The 23,223-nt window shown below is 37.9% G+C and overlaps 1 protein-coding gene across 1 annotated transcript in view; it reads right to left on the bottom strand.

Moving 5' to 3' along the window:
* The window catches only part of CCDC190 (coiled-coil domain containing 190), a 33,820-nt gene extending 11,384 nt beyond the window's left edge, over positions 1-22,436 (bottom strand). Inside the window, exon 1 of the mRNA XM_055587235.1 lies at positions 22,278-22,436. The gene's annotated coding sequence lies outside the window, so the exon portion shown is untranslated. The remainder of the gene's footprint in view (positions 1-22,277) is intronic.
* Between the last annotated feature and the right edge of the window lie 787 nt (positions 22,437-23,223).

Genomic DNA, 23,223 nt, shown 5'->3' with positions numbered 1-23,223 from the left:
GCACATGGATTATGACTGATCGAGGAAAGACCGGTAATACCTCAGCACTGCAAAAGTATTAGCTATACAAAAACTATATTGTTCCCCTTCTCCAAGTCCCTTGGAGTCCACTGAGCAAAGGGTTTAAACTTCATTTGTGATTGGAACTTCAAAGTGAACTGGAATTTTTTTTTACAGCCAACATGGCCAGAAAAGTGTAGACTCTGTCTCTGATATCATTAAGGGACAAGAACAAATGAAAAGGATAATGATTTGAATTATAAAGCTCTAATTCCTATATCATGGACCAGCTGTCATCACTAGGGAAAAGAAGTTTAAATTGCCCATTAAAATGAATTTTACAGAATGGATGTTATTTATTCACATTCATATACTTTTTTGTCTCTGTATTATATGGAAGTAGCATTCTTTTGTAGTCAAATACATCTGAGATCAAATAATCATTCTGTCATTTAATAAGTTATATGACTTTTTTTCATTAATGCTGCCATATCCCCTAGTCTCCTTATCTATGAAAAGGGTTAATAATATCTTCATCATTCAGATTCTGGAAGAATTTAATGAAAGAATGAATGCAAAGTGTTTGGTACATAGTAGATGTTCAATAAGCATTAGTCCAAGTTTCTAGCAAAGATGGAGTAACAGGGAGTAGATTCACTCTTCCATATGAAACAATTTGAAAAATCAGACAAAATTTATGAAATAATGTGGTCTATTTTTAACACAGGACATGAAGCAGTGGAATGATGCTCCCTGAGAAAGTAGAAAGAAACCAAGGGACCTTTTTTATTGCCCCAGCTTACTGCTTAGAAAGAATTTCCAGGTCACATCATGGAGAGGGGACAGCCAAGCAATGGATTTCCTAAGAAGACAGAGGTAGAAGTCCAGAAAGACCAAGGCATCTAGGAGCAGGGGAGAGTACCAGATCAAAGAAACACAATGGAATCAAAGTAGAAGAAACATGAATAAAACTACCCCAAGGCATATAAAATCAAATTTCTAGAAAAGTAATAAAGAAATATGTTTAGAAACAGCAAGAGAGAAAAAAGGCACATTATACAAGAACACAGGTAAGAATTATAGCAGACTTTCTGTCAGAAACAATTCAAGCCAGAAGCTAGAGGAACAAGATTTTTAAAGCTCTTAGGTGGGGGGAACCTTAGAATTCTGTACTCTACAAAAATATCTTTAATATCAATGGCAGATTGAAGAATTTTTCAGTCATATAAAAGCATCAATAATTCTTAATCAACAGATGTACAGTCCAAGAAATGTTAAAGCAGTCCTTGAACAGAAAGAGAATTACACTAGATGGAAATTCAAATCTACACAAAGGGATGAAGAGTCCAGGAAAGACAAATTACTCGGGTAAATATAAAGATGGTTTCTCTTATCACTTAAGTCTCTGTAAAATACAGTTGATGGTTTCAGTCCAGTTCAGTCACTCAGTCCTGTCCTATTTTTTGCGACCCCATGAACCGCAGCATGCCAGGCCTCCCTGTACATCACCAACTCCTGGAGTTTACCCAAACTCATGTCCGTTGAGTCAGTGATGCCATCCAGCCATCTCATCCTCTGTTGTGCCCTTCTCCTCCTGCCCTCAATCTTTCCCAGCATCAGGGTCTTTTCAAATGAGTCAGCTCTTCACATCAGGTGGCCAAAGTATTGGAGTTTCAGCTTCAGCATCCGTCCTTCCAATGAATAGCCAAGACTGATCTCTTTTAGGATGGACTGGTTGGATCTCCTTACAGTCCAAGGGACTCTCAAGAGTCTTCTCCAACACCACAGTTCAAAAGCATCAATTCTCCGGCACTCAGCTTTCTTTATAGTTCAATTCTCACATCCATACATGACTACTGGAAAAATCATAGCCTTGACTAGACGGACCTTTGTTGACAAAATAATATCTCTGCTTTTCAATATGCTATCTAGGTTGATCATAACTTTCCTTCCAAGGAGTGAGAGTCTTTTAACTTCATGGCTACAATCACCATCTGCAGTGATTTTGGAGCCCTCGCAAAATAAATTCAGCCACTATTTCCACTGTTTCCCCATCTATTTTCTGTGAAGTGACAGGACCGCATGCCATGATCTTAGTTTTCTGAAATTTGAGCTTTAAGCCAACTTTTTCACTCTCCACTTTCACTTTCATTAAAAGGCTTTTTAGTTCCTCTTCACTTTCTTCCATAAGGGTGGTGTCATCTGCATATCTGAGGTTATTGATATTTCTTCCAGCAATCTTGATTCCAGCTTGTGCTTCTTCCAGCCCAGCATTTCTCATGATGTTCTCTGCATATAAGTTAAATAAGCAGGGTGACAATATACAGCCTTGACATACTCCTTTTTATATTTGGAACCAGTCTGTTGTTTCGTGTCCAGTTCTAACTGTTGCTTCCTGACCTGCCTACAGGTTTCTCAAGAGGCAGGTCAGATGGTTTGGTATTCCCATCTCTTTCAGAAGTTTCCACAGTTTATTGTGATCCACACAGTCAAAGGCTTTGGCATAGTCAATCCTGGAGTAAATGGCAACCCACTCCAGTATTCTTACCTGGGAAATCCCATGAACAGAGGAGCCTGGTGGGCTACAGTCCATGGGGTCGCAGAGTCAGAAATGACAGAGCGACTAACACACAGGTGGAGAATGGTAACTTCAGGCTGATCACAGGATTTCTGGAACATGGCCCTGTTACCTTCACTACCAACCAATCAGAAGACAGTCACATACCCTGCAGCTCTCACCCCAAATTTTGCCTATAAAAACTACCCCCAGGACTTCTCTGGTGGTGCAATGGATAAGAATCTGTCTGCCAATGCAGGAGACACAGCTTTGATCTCTGGTCCAGGAAGATTCTATCTGCCACAGAGCAACTAATCCTGTATGCCATAGTTCCAGCCTGAGCTCCAGAGTCCACAAGCCACAACTACTGAGGCCATGTGCCTTGACTACTGAAGCCTGTGCACCTACAGCCTGTGCTCTGCAACAAGAGAAGCCACCACAATCCACCCATGCACCACAATTGGTGAGTAACCATCCTGTCTGCACTAGAACAATAAGGAAAGACCCAACACAACTGGGAAAAAAAAAAAAAAAAAAAAAAAGACTTCTCTTCCCAAACAATCAGGGAGTTTGGGGTTTTTTAGCATGAGCTACCTGTCCTCCCTGCTTGACCCTGCAATAAACCTTTCTTTGCTCTAAGCTCTGACATTTTGGTTTGTTTGGCCTCACTGTATGTTGGGCAAATGAACTAAACTTGTGTTTGGTAACACTCCCATAACATAGATGGACCTAGAGATTATTGTACTAAGTGAAGTAAGCCAGCCAGAGAAAAACAAATATATATGTTATATATGGGATCTAAAAGGGGGAACAAGGCACAAAAGAAAAGATGCCAGTAAACTTATTTACAAAACAGAAATAGGCCCACAGACACAGAAAACAAACTTACGATTACCAAAGGTGAGGAAGGGGGGAATACATTAGAAGGCTGGGATTAAACAAATATAATTGATGGTTCAAAGCAAAATGCAATAATGTATTGTGAGATTTATAGTATGTAAGGAAGTAGAACACACGACAACAATAGTATAAATTTCAAATGGGAAGAAATGGAAATATACTGTTTTAAGATTCTTACACTATGTATGAAACAGTATAAAATCTCTTCAAGGCAGACTGTAGTAAGTCATAGCTGTATACTCTAAACTCTAAAGCAGCCTCTAAAATAATATATTAAAGAATTATAACTAATTAATTAACAAATGTGATAAATGGAATCATAAGAAATATTGGATCTAAAATAAGTCAGAAAAATAATGAGAAAATAAGGAAGAGTGTAGATAAAGAGGAAATAGAAAGATGACAGATTTAAACTTATTTCATTAGAATCACAATAAATATAAACACGATTAAAAACCAGAAATTGTCAGATCAAATTAAAGAACAAGAGCCACAATATATAATGCTGAGAACACATCAAAACAAAACAAAATTTCAGTATAAAGATGCAAATAGATGAAGAATAGAAGTGGAAAAAGGTGGAAAAAGATATACCAGGTTAACACTAATTTAAAGAAATTAGGGTTGCTGCTGCTCCTAAGTTGCTTCAGTCGTGTCCGACTCTGTGTGACCCCACAGACAGCAGCCCACCAGCTGCCTCCGTCCATGGGATTCTCCAGGCAAGAGTACCGGAGCGGGGTGCCATTGCCTTCTCCAAAGAAATTAGGGTTAGCTATACTAATACACAGGCTTCCCAGGTAGCTCAGTGGTAAAGAATCCACTTGCCAATATAAGAGAAGCAGGAGATGTGGGTTTGATCCCTGGATCAGGAAGATCCCTGGAGAAAGGAATGGCAACCCCATTCAGTATTCTTGGCTGGAAAATCCCACAGAAAGAGGAGCCTGGCAGGCTACAGTTCATGGGGTTGCAAAGAGTCCAACATGACTGAGTGGCTGAGTGCACACACACATGCACACACACACTAATACATAAAAAGATGATCTTCAAAACCAAGAATATAAACAATGATCAAGAGTCATTTCTCAATGATGATGAATATCAATGATGCACCAATGAAATATTGAAAATCCATAATATTTTTGCTTCTAATAGCACAACTCCCAAATACATAACACAAAACAGATAGGACTGTGTGGAAATATCTATACACCCACAGTTATAGTCAGTGATTTCAACATTTCTTTCTCAGTAGTTCATAGAATTTGCATAAAGAAAATTAGTAAGGATTAAAGAAACAAACAACACTACTAACTAACTTGGCCAAATTGACATTTATAGAATATTCCATCTGGAAACCACAGAATACTCATTCTTTTCCAGTGCACAGGAATGTTTATCTAGATAGATCATATTCTGGGTCATAAAATGTTTTAATAAAAGTATTGAAATAACAAAGTGTATTCTTTGACCACAGTGAAACAAAATTATAAATCAAAATAGAATGATATCTTGAAAATTCCTCTAATACTTGGAAATAAAATAATATACTTCTAAATAACCCATAGACCAGCCATGGTGCTGATCTGTGTGTGGGGAATCTGGCTGGTGCCACTCTTAGGGTGGGCACCTGCCCTGGAAGGCCTCCCCCAGAGAACTGAATGGAGAGCACTGGAGGCCCTGCTGGTCCCACCTTCTCATACATAAAAGAGACATGCATTAAGGATTTCCTGAATAGAACAGGGAACCATACCTAATGGAAAATAATATGAAAATTTTTCACTGGATCATTTTGCTGTACACCTGAAACTAACATAGTATTTTAAATCAACTATACTCCTGTAAAATAAGTAAATAACCCATATATTAAAAATTAAATCCAACAATAAATTAGAATACTTTGATATATATGAATGAGTTGTGACAAGCAAATGAAAACTGTGAGATGAAATAAAGCAGTACTTAGGAGGAAATTTATAGCACAAAAATGCTTATATTCTAAAGAAGGAAGCTCTCAGGTCAATTAGCTTAGTTAATACTTTGTAGGATTACAAAAAGAAGAGAAAATTAAGCACAAAGTAGAAGAAGCAATGAAATAATAAAGAATATCAGGCAATGAAATTAAAAGAAAAACAATATAAAAAAATCAATGAAATCAAAAGCTGATTCTTTGAGAAGATCAATAAAACTTTAAATTTTGGTTCTAATTCTATGAAAAATGCCATCGGTGATTTGACAGGGATTGCATTGAATCTGTAGACTGCCTTGGATAGTGCAGTCATTTTGACAATATTGACTCTTCAATCCAAAAGCATGCTATATCTTTACATCTGTTTATGTCATCTTTGATTTCTTTTATTAGCATCTTATATAATAGTTTTTGGAGTATAAGTGTTTTGTCTCCTTAGGTAGGTTTATTCCTAGGTATTTTATTCTTTTTGATGTGGTGGTAAATGGGATTGCTTCTTTATCTTTCTGATCTTTCATTAGTCATGCACAGACAAGCAACAGATTTCCGTGTATTAATTTCATATCTTGCAACTTTACAGAATTCATTGATGAGCTCTAATAGTTTTCTAGTAGTATCTTTGGGATTTCTTATATATAGTATCACATCATCTGCAAACAGTGACACTTTTACTTCTTTCCCAATTTGTATTCTCTTTATTATTATTTTTTTTATCTCTGATTGATATGATTAGGACTTCGAAACTATGTTGAATAAAAGTGGTGAGAGTGGATGTTCTTGTGTTGTTCCTGATCTTAGAATAAATGCTGTCAGCTTTTCACCATTGAGTATGATGTTAAATGTGAATTTGTCACATATGGCCCTTTGGAGACACAGAAGACCCTGAATAGCCAAAGAAATCTTGAAAAAGAAAAATAGAGCTGTAGAAATCAGGCTCCCTGATGTCAGACTATACTACAAAGCTATAGTCATCAAAACAGTATGATACTGACACAAAAACAGAATTATAGATTAATTGAACAGGATAGAAAGAAATAAACCCACACATCTATGGTCAATTAATATATGACAAAGGAGGCAATGAGAAATGATGGTTAATGAGAAAAAGATGGCTTTTCCAATAAATGATACTGGGAAAACTGGGAAGCTGCATGTAAAAGAAAATAAATTAGAATATTCTTTAACACCATACACAAAAATAAACACAAATGGATTAAAAACCTAAATGTAAGACCAGATACTATAGCACTCTTAGAGGAAAACATAAGCAGAACACTCTTTGATATAAATCACAACAATATCTTTTTCAAGCCATCTCCTAGAATAATGGAAATGAAAACAAAAATAAACAAATGAGACTTAATTAAACAAAAAAGCTTTTGCACAGCAAAGAAAACCATAGACAAACTGAAAAAACCACCTACAGAATGGGAGAAAATATTTGCAAACTATAATACTGATGAGGATTATTCCTGAAAATTTACAAACAGCTCATGTGGCTCAATATAAAAACAAACAAACAACATAATCAAAAATTGGACAGAACACCTATATAGACATTTCTCCAAAGAAGATGTACAAATGGCCAAGAGGCACATGAAAAGATGCTCAACTTTGATATTAGAGAAATCCATTCAAGACTACAATAAGATAATATCTCACACTGCTGAGAATGGCCATCATCAAAAAAATCTACAGACAATAAATGTGGGAGAGGGTGTGGAGAAGAGAGAATCCTCCTACAGTGTTGGTGCGAGAGTACATCATGACAGTCACTATGGAGAGCAATATCATTTCTTAAAAAACTAAACATAGAACTACAATATGATCCTGAAATCCTACTCCTGGGCATTTGTTGTTGTTCAGTTGCTAAGTCTTGCTGGTCCCCATGAACTACAGCATTCCAGGCTTCCCTGTCCTTCACTATCACCTGGAGTTTGCCCAAACTCATGTCCATTGAGCTGGTGATGCCATCCAGCCATCTCACCCTCAGTCACTCCCTTCTCCTCATGTCCTCAATCTTTCCCATCATCAAGGTCTTTTTCAATGAGTTGGCTCTTTGCATCAGGTGGCCAAAGGATTGGAGCTTCAGCTTCAGCATCAGTCCTTCCAATGAACATTCAGGACTGATTTCCTTTAGGATTAACTGGTTTGATCTCCTTGCTGTCCAAGGGACTCTCAAGAGTCTTCTCCAGCACCACGGTTCAAAGGCATCAATTCTTCAGGGCTCAGCCTTGTTTATTGTTCAGCTCTCACCTCTGTACATGACTACTGAAAAAACCAGAGCTTTGACTTTATGGACCTTTGTCAGCAAAGTGATGTCTCTGCTTTTCAATACACTGTCTAGGTTTGTCATAGCTTTTCTTCCAGGAGCAAGTGTCTTTTAATTTCATGGCTGCAGTCACCATCTGTGGTGATCTTGGAGACTAAGAAAATAAAATCTGACACTGTTTCCATTTTTTTCCCCATCTATTTGCCATGAAGTGTTGGGACAGATGCCATGATCTCAGTTTTTTGAATGCCGAGTCCTAATCCAGCTTTTTTGCTCTCCTCTTTCACCTTCTTCAAGAGGCTCTTTAGTTCCTCTTCACTTTCTCCCGTTAGGGTGATATGATCTGCATATCTGAGGTTGTTGATATTTCTCCTGGCAATCTTGATTCCAACTGGTGAGTCATCCAGCCTGACATTTTGCATGATGTACTCTGCATAAAGTTAAATAAGCAAGGTGACAATACACAGCCTTGACATACTCCTTTCCCAATTTGGAATAATCTGTTGTTCTATGTCCAGTTCTAATTGTTGCTTCTTGACCTGCATACAGACTTCTTAGAAGATAGGTAAGGTGATCTGATAGTCCAATCTCCTTAAGAATTTTCTGCAGCTTGTTGTGATCCACACAGTCAAAGGCTTTAGCACAGTCAATGAAACAGAAGTTTTTCTGGAATTTCCTGGCTTGTTCTGTGATCCAACAGATGATGGAAATTCGATCTCTGGTCCCTCTGCCTTTTCTAAATCCAGCTTGTACATCAGGAAGTTCTTGATTCACATACTGCTGAAGCTTAACTTGAAGAATCTTGAGCATAATCTTGCTCTTGGGCATATATCTGGAGAAAAAAATGGTTTGAAAGATACATGCATCCAAATGTTCACTACAGAGCCATTTACAATAGGCAAGACATGAACGCAGGTGAATGCCCATTGACAGGTGAATGGATAAAGAAGATGTGTTTCATATATACAATGGAATATTACTCAGCCTTTAAAAAGAATGAAATAATGCCATTTGCACCAATATTGATGGACCTGGAGACTATCATACTAAAGTGAAGTATGTCAGAGAAAGATAAATATCACATGATATTGCTTCTCTGATACATATCATATTGTTAAAATGATACAAATGAATCTATTCACAAAACAAAAACAGACTCATTGACTTAGAGAATGAACTTATGATTAGCAGGGTGGAAGAGTGAAGGTGAGGGATAGATTCAGAGTTTAGGATTGACATGTACATTCTACTACATTTAAAATAGATAACCAACAAAAAACTACTGTATAACACAGGGAAATCTGCTCAACCTAAATGAGAAAAATAACCTAAATGAGAAAAAACTGAAAATGTATATGTATAACTGAAGCACTTTGCTGTACACCTGAAACTAACATAACACTAATATAACAAAGTTAATCAATTTTGCTCTAATATAAAAGAAAAATTAAAAAGTTTTAAATTTCTATCTAGATTGATCAGGAAAAAAAAGAGAGAAAACAAAAATTAGGAATTTCAGGAATGAGAGAGGGAACATCACTACAGATTCTGCAGATATTAAAAGCTAATAAGGGAATATTATAAACAAGTTTATACCAATAAATTTGACATATTAGATGAAAAAAAACATATTAGGTCAAAAGTCATTCAAGAAAAAATAGATCATGTAAATGTCCTTATACAGATGAAAGAAACCTTCCCACGAAGAAAACTGGGCTATTCCACTGTATATTTAAGGAAGAAATAATACCAGTTTTATGGAAAATCTCTCAGAAAATTGAAGAGCAGAAAATACTTCCCAATTATTTTTACACAGAGGTCAGCAGTACCTTGCTACCAAAACCAGAAAATGACATTACAAGAAATGAATACTATATAACCTTTTTCATAATCATGAATGCAAAGATGCAAAGATTTTAGTCTATCAAACCAAATACAAAAATATATAAAAAGAATAATTCGTTCATTCACATTATGAACAAATATGACCTTTCCAAGAATGCAAGGGTAATTTAACACTGAAAAAAAAAATCAATGTGGGTCATAGTAACAGACTGAAAAAAAAAAGTACATGATTAGCTCAATAAGTTTAATAAAAGGATATAACAAAGTCCATGGAGAAGGCAATGGCAACCCACTCCAGTACTCTTGCCTGGAAAATCCCATGGACGGAGGAGCCTGGTCGGCTGCAGTCCATGGGGTCGCAAAGAGTCGGACACGACTGAGCGACTTCACTTTCACTTTTCACTTCATGCATTGGAGAAGGAAATGGCAACTCACTCCAGTGTTCTTGCCTGGAGAATCCCAGGGACTGGGAAGCCTGGTGGGCTGCCGTCTATGGGGTCGCACAGAGTCGGACACGACTGAAGCAACTTAGCAGCAGCAGCAGCAACAAGGACACAAACAACCTTGTTTTAAAAAGGGCAGAACACTAAAATAGACAATACAAAAGAATACAAATGGGCAATTAGCAAATGAATATATGTTCAGTGTAGTCATCAGGAACCCCAAATGAAAATCACAACAAAATATACCTTTCTACTGACTGGCATAAATTATATTAAAAAGAATGGCAAAACTATTCCTGGTGTTGGTGATAATGTAGAGCAACTGGAATTTTCATACATTACCATTAGAAATGTAAAATGATGCAGTCACTTGGAAAAGAGTTTGGAAGTTTTGTTTTTTATAAAATTCAACATATATCAATACTTACACATGACTGAATATCCCACTGCTAGATATTTAATCAAGAGAACTGAAAACATGTACATAAAAAGACTTGTATTGGAATGTTCATAGCAGCTTTATTCATAATAGTCCCAAACTGAGTACTCTCCAAATGATCATCAATAAATGAATTGATAAACAAACTGGTTCATCCATGCAATTGACTACAACTCAGCAACAAAAAAGAACTACACATGGACACATGCAAGGGTATCAATGAACATTATAAACATTATACTACTGAAAGAAGTCAGACACAAAGCAAAACTGATCCCATATGCTTGAAATATTAGAACAGATGCAATTAATCTATATTGACAGAGATTGGATGCTTAGTTGCCCAGATTGAGAGAGGTGAATGAAGCCTGATTGCAAAAAGAATTGAGGAAACTCCCTGAGGGAAATAGAGGTGGTGATTATATGTTGCATACATTTATCAAAACCAGCAATCTATAGATTTAAACCGTGAATTTTAAAGTATATAAATTATACTTCAGAGAGTTGATTGGAAAAAAAACCTAATTTTATCTTGTGATAAAGATTCAGGAAACTCTGCTTCCATTATGAAGGACTGACTTCTATGGGAATTGCCCTCCTGTCTTATAAAACTAGAAAGCTAAAAAATAAATATTTTTCAAACACTTCTTTTCAGACACTAGAACATAGACAGTGCAGGTTTGTGATCACTTTGAGATAAGAAACAAAAATGGTGAACTCTATGATTGCCCCAGATTAGTACCTGGAAGCAGTTTTCAGTCTGTGGTGCAGGAAGGGGGAACTAAAACAGAGCCCATCTGTCTCTTTGAGTTGACCATTTGAACAATGGAGTTTTAGTGGGAGAAGGTGGCTGGATCTGGTAGAACAGAGTGCCAAGTAGAAGGTAAATACACACACACAAACATATATACATGGGGGGGGGTGGGGAGGGGGGAGGAATGACCTCCAAAGATCTACAGAGCAACCCTTTCCACTTAGTACTGATCCACATTTCAGGGATGAAATGTCCAATAAAATTGTGAATCGATGAATAAAATGTGATACATTCATATGATCTAAAACTACTCCACGCTGAAAAGAACTGCTGATATATGAAACTACTTGGATTAATCTCAAAAACATTATGCTAAGAGAAAGGTGCCCATACAAAAGACTAAATCCATATTATTTCATTTATAGGAAATTATAGAAATGACCTAAATCAAATCCCTTATGATTATACAGTGGAAGTGAGAAATAGATTCAAGGGATTAGATCTGATAGACAGAGTGCCTGAAGAACTATGGACAGAGGTTCGTGACATTGTATAGGAGGCAGGGATCAAGACCATCCCCAAGAAAAAGAAATACAAAAAGGCAAAATGGTTGTCTGAGGGGGCCTTACAAGCAGCTTTGAAAAGAAGTGAAGTGAAAGGCAAAGGAGAAAAGGAAAAATATACCCATTTGAATGCAGAGTTCCAAAGAATAGCAAGGAGAGATAAGAAAGCCTTCCTCAGTGATCAGTGCAAAGAAATAGAGTACAACAATAGAATGGGAAAGACTAGAGATCTCTTCAAGAAAATTAGAGATACCAAGGGAACTTTTCATGCAAAGATGGGCTCGATAAAGGACAGAAATGGTATGGACCTAACAGAAGCAGAAGATATTAAGAAGAGGTGGCAAGAATACACAGAAGAACTGTACAAAAAAGATCTTCACGACCCAGATTCATAATGGTGTGATCATTCACCTAGAGCCAGACATCCTGGAATGTGAAGTCAAGTGGTCCTTAGGAAGCATCATTATGAACAAAGCTAGTGGAGGTGATGGAATTTCAGTAGACCTATTTCAAATTCTAAAAATGATGCTGTAAAGTGCTACACTCAATATGCCAGCAAATTTGGAAAACTCAGCAGTAACCACAGGACTGGAAAAGGTAAATTTTCATTCCTATCCCAAAGAAAGGCAATGCCAAAGAATGCTCAGACTACTGCACAATTGCACTCATCTCACATGCTAGCAAAGTTATGCTCAAAATTCTCTAAGCCAGGCTTCAACAGTACATGAACAATGAACTTCCAGATGTTCAAGCTTGATTTAGAAAAGGCAGAGGAGCCAGAGATCAAATTGCCAACATCCATCGGATCATTGAAAAAGTGAGAGAGTTCCAGGAAAATCATATACTTCTGCTTTATTGACTAGGCCAAAGCCTTTGTGTGGATCACAACAAACTGTGTAAAATCTGAAAGAGATGGGAATACCAGACCACTTGACCTGCCTCCTAAGAAATCTGTATGCAGATCAAGAAGCACAGTTGGAATATGGAACAACATACTGGTTCCAAATAGGGAAAGGAGTATGTCACGGCTGTATATTGTTACTGTGCTCATTTAACTTATATGCAGAATACATCATGAGAAATGCTAGGCTGGATGAAGCACAAGCTGAAATCAAGATTGCCGGGAGAAATTTAAATAACCTCAGATATGCAGATTATACCACCCTTATGGCAGAAAGTGAGGAAGAACTAAAGAGTCTCTTGATGAAAGTGAAAGAGGAGAGTGAAAAAGTTGGCTTAAAACTCAACATTGCAAAAACTAAGATCATGGTATCTGGTCCCATCAGTTCACGGCAAATTGATGGGGAAACAATGGAAACAGTGATAGACTTTATTTTGGGGGGGCTCCAAAACCACTGCAGATGGTGACTGCTGTCATGAAGTTAAAAGATGCTTGCTTCTTGGAAGGAAAGTTATGACCAACCTATTGCTATTGCTATTGCTATTGCTAAGTCACTTCAGTCGTGTCCGACTCTGTGTGACCCCATAGGTGGCAGCCCACCAGGCTTCCCCATCCCTGGGAATCTCCAGGCAAGAACACTGGAGTGGGTTGCCATTTCCTTCTCCAATGCATGAAAGTGAAAAGTGAAAGTGAAGTCTCTCAGTCATGTTCGACCCTCAGCGACCCCATGGACTGCAGCCTTCCAGGCTCCTCCATCCATGGGATTTTCCAGGCAAGAGTACTGGAGTGGGGTGCCATTGCTTTCTCCGGTGACCAACCTAGACAGCATATTAAAAAGCAGAAACATTAATTTGCCAACAAAGATCCATCTAGTCAAAGCTATGGTTTTTCCAGTGGTCATGTATAGATGTGAGAGTTAGACTATAAAGAAAACTGAGCACCGAAAAACTGATGCTTTTGAACTGTGGAGTTGGAGAAGACTCTTGAGAGGCCCTTGGACTGCAAGGCAATCCAACCAGTCCACCCTAAAGGAAATCAGTCCTAAATATTCATTGGCAGGACTGATGCTGAAGCTGAAACTCCAATACTTTGGCCACCTGATGCAAAGAACTGACTCATTTGAAAAGACCATGATGCTGAGAAAGATGAAGGCAGGAGGAAAATGACAGAGGATGAGATGGTTGGATGGCATCACCAACTCAATGGACATGAGTTTGAGTAAACTTCAGGAGTTGGTGAAGGACAGAGAAGTCTGGTATGCTGCAGTCCATGGGGTCACATAGAGTCAGACATGACTGAGTGACTGAGCTGAAGTGAACTGAATTGAGTCATGAATCTAGACAACAGTCCTCAGTGCTGTCAAGATCTTAGGTGGAAGGTTGAAGAAAATTTTTTTTTTTTTTTAATTTTATTTTATTTTTAAACTTTACATAACTGTATTAGATTTGCCAAATATCAAAATGAATCCGCCACAGGTATACATGTGTTCCCCATCCTGAACCCTCCTCCCTCCTCCCTCCCCATTCCATCCCTCTGGGTCGTCCCAGTGCACCAGCCCCAAGCATCCAGTATCGTGCATCGAACCTGGACTGGCAACTCATTTCATACATGATATTTACATGTTTCAATGCCATTCTCCCAAATCTTCCCACCCTCTCCCTCTCCCACAGAGTCCATAAGACTGTTCTATACATCAGTGTCTCTTTTGCTGTCTCGTACACAGGGTTATTGTTACCATCTTTCTAAATTCCATATATATGCGTTAGTATACTGTATTGGTGTTTTTCTTTCTGGCTTACTTCACTCTGTATAATAGGCTCCAGTTTCATCCACCTCATTAGATCTGATTCAAATGTATTCTTTTTAATGGCTGAATAATACTCCATTGTGTATATGTACCACAGCTTTCTTATCCATTCATCTGCTGATGGACATCTAGGTTGCTTCCATGTCCTGGCTATTATAAACAGTGCTGCGATGAACATTGGGGTACTCGTGTCTCTTTCCCTTCTGGTTTTCTCAGTGTGTATGCCCAGCAGTGGGATTGCTGGATCATAAGGCATGTCTATTTCCAGTTTTTTAAGGAATCTCCACACTGTTCTCCATAGTGGCTGCACTAGTTTGCATTCCCACCAACAGTGTAAGAGGGTTCCCTTTTCTCCACACCCTCTCCAGCATTTATTACTTGTAGACTTTAGGATCGCAGCCATTCTGACTGGTGTGAAATGGTACCTCATAGTGGTTTTGATTTGCATTTCTCTGATAATGAGTGATGTTGAGCATCTTTTCATGTGTTTGTTAGCCATCTTTATGTCTTCTTTGGAGAAATGTCTATTTAGTTCTTTGGCCCATTTTTTGATTGGGTCATTTATTTTTCTGGAGTTGAGCTGTAGGAGTTGCTTGTATATTCTCGAGATTAGTTGTTTGTCAGTTGCTTCATTTGCTATTATCTTCTCCCATTCTGAAGGCTGTCTTTTCACCTTGCTAATAGTTTCCTTTGATGTGCAGAAGCTTTTAAGGTTAATTAGGTCCCATTTGTTTATTTTTGCTTTTATTTCCAATATTCTGGGAGGTGGGTCATAGAGGATCCTGCTGTGATGTATGTCAGAGAGTGTTTTGCCTATGTTCTCCTCTAGGAGTTTTATAGTTTCTGGTCTTACGTTTAGATCTTTAATCCATTTTGAGTTTATTTTTGTGTATGGTGTTAGAAAGTGTTCTAGTTTCATTCTTTTACAAGTGGTTGACCAGAGTTCCCAGCACCACTTGTTAAAGAGATTGTCTTTAATCCATTGTATATTCTTGCCTCCTTTGTCGAAGATAAGGTGTCCATATGTGCGTGGATTTATCTCTGGGCTTTCTATTTTGTTCCATTGATCTATATTTCTGTCTTTGTGCCAGTACCATACTGTCTTGATAACTGTGGCTTTGTAGTAGAGCCTGAAGTCAGGTAGGTTGATTCCTCCAGTTCCATTCTTCTTTCTCAAGATCGCTTTGGCTATTCGAGGTTTTTTGTTTTTCCATACAAATTCTGAAATTATTTGTTCTAGCTCTGTGAAGAATGCTGTTGGTAGCTTGATAGGGATTGCATTGAATCTATAGATTGCTTTGGGTAGTATACTCATTTTCACTACATTGATTCTTCCAATCCATGAACATGGTATATTTCTCCATCTGTTAGTGTCCTCTTTGATTTCTTTCACCAGTGTTTTATAGTTTTCTATATATAGGTCTTTAGATTCTTTAGGTAGATATATTCCTAAGTATTTTATTCTTTCCGTTGCAATGGTGAATGGAATTGTTTCCTTAATTTCTCTTTCTGTTTTCTCATTATTAGTGTATAGGAATGCAAGGGATTTCTGTGTGTTGATTTTATATCCTGCAACTTTACTATAGTCATTGATTAGTTCTAGTAATTTTCTGGTGGAGTCTTTAGGGTTTTCTATGTAGAGGATCATGTCATCTGCAAACAGTGAGAGCTTTACTTCTTCTTTTCCAATTTGGATTCCTTTTATTTCTTTTTCTGCTCTGATTGCTGTGGCCAAAACTTCCAAAACTATGTTGAATAGTAATGGTGAAAGTGGGCACCCTTGTCTTGTTCCTGACTTTAGAGGAAATGCTTTCAATTTTTCACCATTGAGGATAATGTTTGCTGTGGGTTTGTCATATATAGCTTTGATTATGTTGAGGTAGGTTCCTTCTATTCCTGCTTTCTGGAGAGTTTTGATCATAAATGGATGTTGAATTTTGTCAAAGGCTTTCTCTGCATCTATTGAGATAATCATATGGTTTTTATTTTTCAATTTGTTAATGTGGTGTATTACATTGATTGATTTGCGGATATTGAAGAATCCTTGCATCCCTGGGATAAAGCCCACTTGGTCATGGTGTATGATCTTTTTAATGTGTTGTTGGATTCTGATTGCTAGAATTTTGTTAAGGATTTTTGCATCTATGTTCATCAGTGATATTGGCCTGTAGTTTTCTTTTTTTGTGGGATCTTTGTCAGGTTTTGGTATTAGGGTGATGGTGGCCTCATAGAATGAGTTTGGAAGTTTACCATCCTCTGCAATTTTCTGGAAGAGTTTGAGCAGGATAGGTGTTAGCTCTTCTCTAAATTTTTGGTAGAATTCAGCTGTGAAGCCGTCTGGACCTGGGCTTTTGTTTGCTGGAAGATTTTTGATTACAGTTTCAATTTCCGTGCTTGTGATGGGTCTGTTAAGATTTTCTATTTCTTCCTGATCGAGTTTTGGAAAGTTGTACTTTTCTAAGAATTTGTCCATTTCTTCCACGTTGTCCATTTTATTGGCATATAATTGTTGATAGTAGTCTCTTATGATCCTTTGTATTTCTGTGTTGTCTGTTGTGATCTCTCCATTTTCATTTCTAATTTTATTGATTTGATTTTTCTCCCTTTGTTTCTTGATGAGTCTGGCTAATGGTTTGTCAATTTTATTTATCCTTTCAAAGAACCAGCTTTTGGTTTTGTTGATTTTTGCTATGGTCTCTTTTGTTTCTTTTGCATTTATTTCTGCTCTAATTTTTAAGATTTCTTTCCTTCTACTAACCCTGGGGTTCTTCATTTCTTCCTTTTCTAGTTGCTTTAGGTGTAGAGTTAGGTTATTTATTTGACTTTTTTCTTGTTTCTTGAGGTGTGCCTGTATTGCTATGAACTTTCCCCTTAGGACTGCTTTTACCGTGTCCCACAGGTTTTGGGTTGTTGTGTTTTCATTTTCATTCGTTTCTATGCAAATTTTGATTTCTTTTTTGATTTCTTCTGTGATTTGTTGGTTATTCAGCAGCGTGTTGTTCAGCCTCCATATGTTGGATTTTTTAATAGTTTTTCTCCTGTAATTGAGATCTAATCTTACTGCATTGTGGTCAGAAAAGATGCTTGGAATGATTTCTATTTTTTTGAATTTACCAAGGCTAGCTTTATGGCCCAGGATGTGATCTATCCTGGAGAAGGTTCCATGTGCACTTGAGAAGAAGGTGAAATTCATTGTTTTGGGATGAAATGTCCTATAGATATCAATTAGGTCTAACTGGTCTATTGTATCGTTTAAAGTTTGTGTTTCCTTGTTAATTTTCTGTTTAGTTGATCTATCCATAGGTGTGAGTGGGGTATTAAAGTCTCCCACTATTATTGTGTTATTGTTAATTTCTTCTTTTATACTTGTTAGCATTTGTCTTACATACTGCGGTGCTCCTGTGTTGGGTGCATATATATTTATAATTGTTATATCTTCTTCTTGGATTGATCCTTTGATCATTATGTAGTGACCATCTTTGTCTCTTTTCACAGTCTTTGTTTTAAAGTCTATTTTATCTGATATGAGTATTGCTACTCCTGCTTTCTTTTGGTCCCTATTCACATGGAAAATCTTTTTCCAGCCCTTCACTTTCAGTCTGTATGTGTCCCCTGTTTTGAGGTGGGTCTCTTGTAGACAACATATGCAGGGGTCTTGTTTTTGTATCCATTCAGCCAGTCTTTGTCTTTTGGTTGGGGCATTCAACCCATTTACGTTTAAGGTAATTACTGATAAGTATGACCCCGTTGCCATTTACTTTATTGTTTTGGGTTCGAATTTATACACAATTTTTGTGTTTCCTGTCTAGAGAATATCCTTTAGTATTTGTTGGAGAGCTGGTTTGGTGGTGCAGAATTCTCTCAGCTTTTGCTTGTCTGAAAAGCTTTTGATTTCTCCTTCATACTTGAATGAGATCCTTGCTGGGTACAATAATCTGGGCTGTAGATTATTTTCTTTCATCATTTTAAGTATGTCTTGCCATTCCCTCCTGGCTTGAAGAGTTTCTATTGAAAGATCAGCTGTTATCCTTATGGGAATTCCCTTGTGTGTTATTTGTTGTTTTTCCCTTGCTGCTTTTAATATTTGTTCTTTGTTTTTGATCTTTGTTAATTTGATTACTATGTGTCTTGGGGTGTTTCGCCTTGGGTTTATCCTATTTGGGACTCTCTGGGTTTCTTGGACTTGGGTGATTATTTCCTTCCCCATTTTAGGGAAGTTTTCAACTATTATCTCCTCAAGTATTTTCTCATGGTCTTTCTTTTTGTCTTCTTCTTCTGGGACCCCTATGATTCGAATGTTGTAGCGTTTAATATTGTCCTGGAGGTCTCTGAGATTGTCCTCATTTCTTTTAATTCGTTTTTCTTTTATCCTCTCTGATTCATTTATTTCTACCATTCTATCTTCTAATTCACTAATCCTATCTTCTGCCTCTGTTATTCTACTATTTGTTGCCTCCAGAGTGTTTTTAATTTCACTTATTGCATTATTCATTATATATTGACTCTTTTTTATTTCTTCTAAGTCCTTGTTAAACCTTTCTTGCATCTTCTCAATCCTTGCCTCCAGGCTATTTATCTGTGATTCCATTTTAATTTCAAGATTTTGGATCAATTTCACTATCATTATTCGGAATTCTTTATCAGGTAGATTCCCTATCTCTTCCTCTTTGGTTTGGTTTGGTGGGCATTTATCCTGTTCCTTTATCTGCTGGCTATTCCTCTGTCTCTTCATCTTGTTTAAATTGCTGAGTTTGGGGTGTCCTTTCTGTATTCTGGCAGTTTGTGGAGTTCTCTTTATTGTGGCGTTTCCTCGCTGTGTGTGGGTTTGTACAGGTGGCTTGTCAAGGTTTCCTGGTTAGGGAAGCTTGTGTCGATGTTCTGGTGGATGGAGCTGTATTTCTTCTCTCTGGAGTGTAATGAAATGTCCAGTAATGAGTTATGAGATGTCTATGGTTTTGGGGTGACTTTGGGCAGCCTGTATCTTGAAGCTCAGGGCTGTGTTCCTTTGTTGCTGGAGAATTTGCTTGTTATGTCTTTCCCTGGAACTTGTTGGCCCTTGTGTGGTGCTTGGTTTCAGTGTCGGTATGGAGGCGTTTGATGAGCTCCTGTCAATTAATGTTCCTTGGAGTCAGGAGTTCCCTGGAGTCAGGGATTGGACTTAAGCCTCCTACTTCCAGTTATCGGTCTTAATTTTACAGTAGTTTCAAAACTTCTCCTTCTATACAGCACCACTGATAAAACATCTACGTTAAAGATGAAAAGTTTCTCTACTGTGAGGGTCACTCAGAGAGGTTCACAGCGTTACATGGAGAAGAGAAGAGGGAGGAGGGAGTTAGAGGTGACCCAAATGAGATGAGGTGGAATCAATAGTGGAGAGAGTGGGCTAGCCAGTAGTCACTTCCTTATGTGCACTCCACAACTGGACCACTCAGAGATGTTCACGGAGTTATACAGGGAAGAGAAGAAGGAGGCAGGAGACAGAGGTGGCCAGAAGGATAAAAGGGGGAAATGAAAAGGCGGGAGACAGATCCAGCCAGTAATCAGTTCCTTAAGTGTTCTCCACCGTCTGGAACACACAGAAATTCACAGAGTTGGGTAGAGTAGAGAGGGGTTAGGGAGGAGATACAGGTGACCTGGTGGAGAAAATGGAGAGTCCAAAGGGAGAGAGAGCAGTCAAGCCAGTAATCTCGTACACTAGTGAAAAATGGGTCCTGAAGATTGGGTTCTTAAAGGTACAAAATTGGTAACAAATACATAAAAACAAAAATTAGAAATTAGAGTAGAGTTTGGAATTTCAAAAATGCGATGTTAATGAAAAGGAGAAGGAAAAGAAAGAGAGAAAAAACGAACAAAGAAAAACAAACAAGGTCGTGAAAGTAATAAAGAAACTACAGGTACAAAATTGATAACTAATACCAAACAGCAAAAATTAAAAATCCAGAGTAGAGTTTGGAATTTCAAAAATACAACGTTAAAAAAAAAAAAAAAAAAGAAGAAGAAGAAGAAGAAAAATAAAGAGAGAAAACAAACAAACCAACAAAAACAATGTCGCAAAAATTATAAAGAAAATACAGGTACAAAATTGATATCAAATACCAAAAAGCATAAATTAAAAATCTTGAGTAGAGTTTGGAATTGCAGATATACGATGTTATATAAAAGAAGAAGAGAAAGAAACAGAGGAAAAAAAAAAAAAAAAGTCACAGCAATTATGAAAAAAACTATAGGTACAAAATTGATAACATATATCAAAAGGCTAAAATTAAAAATCTAGAGTAGAGTTTGGAATTTCAAAAATGCAATGTTAAAGAAAAGAAGAAAAAGAAAAAAGAAAAAAAAAAAAAAAAAAAAAAAAAAAAACAAACCACGGTCAAAAAATTATAAAATATATATATGAAGTTTGCTGAAGAAGAAAAAAAAAAAAAATAGGGTCTTTTTTTTTTTTTGCAAAGTAATAGTTATAAAAGTGAAAATTAAAGGACAATAGAGGACTTAAAAAAAATTTTTTTTAATTAAAAAAAAAAGAAAGAAAGAAAGATAGATCGTAAAAATAGTAAAAATATATCTAGGTCTTTCTCTGGTTTTATTGTGAGTATTGTGGGTTCAGTTCATTTTTGGCAGTTCCTTAGTCCGACTTATATTTCTCAAGATCTATAGGCCCCTTCCTATGTAATCCGTAGTAACCACAGGGTTTTAATCTATGGCCTGTAGCTTCCAAGGCGTTTCCCTCTGTTAGAGCTTCTTCTGTTTGCTGGTCTCTTCAGTGTCTGGTTCCCGCCCTGACACAAAGGGGACGGTGGAGGACCCTATTTTTTTTTTTTTTTTTTTTTTTAATTTAGGCTCACTTGTTCAGCCGCGCTGTGGGGAGGGAGGGAGGGATGCTGCAAACAGATAACACTGGCGTGCGCTCGAAGTGCCTCGGCCACACTGGGTCTGCCCCCGCTCACGGCGCGTGTAACCTCCCTGCCCACACTGCTTGGGCTCTAGGTTGTTCCGCCGGGAACAATCAGAGGCCGGCCCTGGACTGAGCTCCCAGGTCCAAGCCGCTCAGGTTCAGGCACTCAGGTAGTCCTCAGAGGCGCAGACTCGGTTGGGCCTGCGTTTTGTGTTCTTCCCAGGTCGAGCAGCTCAGGCGATGAGGTGCTTGGCGGGCGCCAATGCTGCGACTTATCCCCTCCCCGCCACTCGGTTATCTGGGTGTAAAACCGGCGCACCTTCTCAGGCAGATGTTGACCGTCCAGACCCCCAAGAAGTTTTAGTTAGCAAAGAAGCCTGCTTACAGTTTTATAGATAGTGTCTCTCTGGGGCTGCGATTGCCCCCTTCCGGCTCTGGTTGCCTGTCACCGGAGGGGGAGGTCTGCAGCCGGCTATCTCTGTTCAGTCCTTTGTTCTGTGCGCGGGCCTGGCGGTGTCTTAGGTTAGGGCTGGCTTTTCGCGTGGTAGATATCCCACAGTCTGGTTTGCTAGCCCAAATTATTTCGCTCAGATAGCGCTCAGGACATTCGGCCCGATTCTTACTCTAAGGGACACAGCCCGTGCCGCACTTCCCTGCCCAGCCCCCGCTTGCTAATGCCGTGTGCAGGCGTCTGCGCTGCTTCTCCGCTGGGGGAGTTCCCGTAGGGCTCACAATCCGCGATTTTTAATTGTTTATTTTTTTTTTTCCCCTCCCTTTTATGTTGCCCTCTGTGCTTCCAAAGCTCGGCACAGATTCGGCAGTGAGAGGGTTTCCTGGTGTTTGGAAACTTCTCTCTTTTTAAGACTCCCTTCCCGGGACGGAACTCCGTCCCTCCCTCTTTTGTCTCTTTTTTTGTCTTTTATATTTTTTCCTACCTCCTTTCGAAGAGTTGGGCTGCTTTTCTGGGTGCCTGATGTCCTCTGCCGGCATTCGGAAGTTGTTTTGTGGAATTTACTCGATGTTTAAATGCTCTTTTGATGAATTTGTGGGGGAGAAAGTGTTCTCCCCGTCCTACTCCTCCGCCATCTTGGCTCCTCCTTGAAGAAAATTTCATAATGGAGGTGGCAGCTGACACGAACTGAACTCATTGATCAATCCTGGAGTCATTGGAAGCAGTAAAAACAAGTATTTTATTCATCATTAATACACTCAAAATTATACTTGCCTAAAATATTTAATCTGAATCTAATCAAACTTCTAGGTCTGACTGCCAATTCTTGAGAAAGTGGATCTTTCTATGGAATTATCTGGTTTCTTTGATAAATCAAAATAATGGACAAAGAAGGTCAATGCAGGGCCTTCTGTAATAAAACAATCTTAACAGGAATAACCCAAAGCAATGTGTGGAGTTTTTTAGATTTTGGTTCCCACAAAGCAACTATGAAAAGCACCTTTTGGACAAGTGAAAATTTGCACAGAGAATATATATTAGAAGGTATCAAGATATTCTTGTTAAATTCACAGGTTGTGTTGGTGGCATGCTGCTTATGTTAATAAAGCCCTTATCAGTTAGAGATACATACCGAAGTGTTTACAGATGAAAAGACATAATATAGCATTTTTTTGGTATTGGTCCTAAAATACTCTTGCAAAAAATAAATGACTAAAATAGATGTACAAGTGTTTGCATATGCCAGAATGGATGACATAAAAGTGGCAAAATGCTGATGATTGTTGAAATTGGGGTATAAACACAAAAGGGTATGTTAGATGATTCTTTCTTATTTTCAATATGTTTTAAATTTGCTGTAATAAGAAGATAAAAAATTTTGGAGGCAGTTATATTGAAGGCAAAGCTTATATTCCAAAGTGTGAGAATTA

Source organism: Bubalus kerabau, chromosome 6 (assembly GCF_029407905.1).
Source record: "Bubalus kerabau isolate K-KA32 ecotype Philippines breed swamp buffalo chromosome 6, PCC_UOA_SB_1v2, whole genome shotgun sequence".
Taxonomy (NCBI): Eukaryota; Metazoa; Chordata; class Mammalia; order Artiodactyla; family Bovidae; genus Bubalus; species Bubalus kerabau.
Note: the sequence above shows the minus strand (reverse complement) of the source record. Positions and strands in the feature narration are given on the sequence as shown.